The sequence below is a fragment of the Sinocyclocheilus rhinocerous genome, unplaced genomic scaffold (assembly GCF_001515625.1).
Source record: "Sinocyclocheilus rhinocerous isolate Xijiao unplaced genomic scaffold, SAMN03320098_v1.1 scaffold988, whole genome shotgun sequence".
NCBI classification, from domain to species: Eukaryota; Metazoa; Chordata; class Actinopteri; order Cypriniformes; family Cyprinidae; genus Sinocyclocheilus; species Sinocyclocheilus rhinocerous.
Window position 1 is genome coordinate 289,081 of NW_015650363.1, and position 2,410 is coordinate 291,490.

Genomic DNA, 2,410 nt, shown 5'->3' on the forward strand with positions numbered 1-2,410 from the left:
ACTATGGTAAAATAAATGTTCAGCGATATCTTCAAAAGACTTTTGAATTTTGGCGCACTTTTTTTCTCTATATAATGTTGCTATGGTAACTAGTAAATGCTGTAAATTTGGTTATGCTAGCATGTGTGGAAATATTTAAACCACGTGTGTTACAACTTACCCCGCGTTACTTTGTGCCCCGCGCTCCCCTAACCAAACTTGCCTCACGACAAGGTGATCGAAAATAAGCAAGCCCCTTTTTATTTTTATTTTTTTTCTGCACATAAGTCTTCCGAAAACACATTAAACTACTTTAATTACTGTAACTAAGCAATTAATTATTCACGAAAATCGCAGTTTTGCAGGCTGCTTATTAAAGCAAATCGATGTTGTCTTCATCTTCACTACTAGGCTACAATAAATAGGTCTAGCCTATATATTTATGAGGGTCACTTGCCATAAAGAGAAAAGCACAATCAATGCTCATGGGTCGTTTCTGTATGATGACATATAGGCTATGATATGTACATGAATCATTGTCATAGACACTGAATGATGAAACTGTAGCCTACTTCATATATGTAGCCTAGCTAAATTGGGCGGAAGTATGTTTTCCATAAAACAGTACAGCCATTTGCTATGACAGCAGGGCCACTATCACTGAGATTGTCCTGTGCAACTAAACACTTTTTAAAAGTTTTGGGCTAAGGTAATTTCATGTCGAATCTGTGATTTATTTGTTTAAATATTGTTTGGAATGGCATTAACAGACCTCTGTGTGTTGTTGCTTAAATTTACAGGGCCAGGAAAAACGTGTAATATTCTCATACATTAAGGATGTTCTTAGTGGCCCCACTTTGTCAGAGGCCCTGATGATGGCCCTGCCTATATATGCGACTTTTGTCTTTTACAGTAGGACTAATTCACATTTATGACTTATTTTAAATTATGTAATAGTTTGAAATGCATAATGTAATACTCAGGCATTAAGTAATAGTATTTGTTTGCTAACCTTCTGCTTAGTCTGGAATTAACAAAGCAAACCTCAAGAAAAGTAAATAAAGTACAAGAAATCTCATTCAACAGATTCAAATGGTGTATGTTTTTGTTAGCTCTTGGTTTCTTAAAAATATTCAGATGTAAATGGTTGTTTTGGACTAAAACAATTGTATTAAAGAGAGTATTTAAGGCAGTTGTACGTTACACACACAAGCACACTTGCATGCACAGATGGAGAAGGAAGTTGGAAGTGTTGAGCAACTAAGATCCTCCTGCACTAGGACGACGTTGTGAAATACACTGTTCAAAACAACACCCTTTTCCTCCTTTACTGATCAGTTTCTCACTCACCTACAGGTATATATATATATATAAATTGTGTGATGTGGTGTGTAGCGGCCTTCCCAGTGTATTATATTTATTTTATCCCAGATATATTTACATAAGTTCATCTGTGGTTTAGACACACCTAAAGACAACCTTTTTAATTTATTCATTTTAATAAATAGTTTAATTCAATTAAAAAAGCATTTCAGTTTTGCCTTTAGGTCTTTAGAACATACAACTAAGATCCTCCTGCACTAGGACGACGTTGTGAAATACACTGTTCAAAACAACACCCTTTTCCTCCTTTACTGATCAGTTTCTCACTGTTCTACAGGTTCCCTTTCAAAACATCAAACGAAATGTCAAACTAAACTTCTTAAGAAATCTGTGAGTGTGGTGCAATAATCATGCAGGCATTTAATTATGAAAGACAACCAGTTAAATAACACATAATTAAAAGTTATACACTCACAATGTACAGTACTGTACTGAATGAAAGTTGTTTTGCAGCCTTTCTTTGAAATTGATCTTGGTTTTAGTGATTTTTGTATCAGCTGTGTTCGTGGTGTGAGAAATGTACACATAACAGACCACAGTCTTCCTCACACAGAAGAGGAAGATTTATTCTAGAAGTTTAGATGCTGTTGATCAAATGATCCAGTAATAGATTCATTTAAGCTCCCCCCCTCTCTCTCACTCTCCCACCTTCTATTGTGATGGTGATGAACTGCTCCTTGTCTACCTGTTACTTACTCTCCTTCCTGACTGACAGGTCATTCAACCTGTCCATCAGGTTTCATTTCCTCCTGCAGGACTCAAGCAGGGGCGGTCACACCTCAACAGCTCAGAGTGTCCCTGTTACCAGTGATGAAACACCAACAATACATTTCTCATAAAACTTTAGCAGGTACTCTGGTGTGAAAAATGTAATATCCAGATTTATGTGTCATGATTTGACTTTGATGCAGACATTTTTTATTGAATCAAGTCCACCTTGGCTATATTTTTTAAATTTAGGCCTATTTTACACACATATATATACACTGTTTTTTATATAAAGAGTTTTGTGATATACAGTATATATATATACATATATATATATATA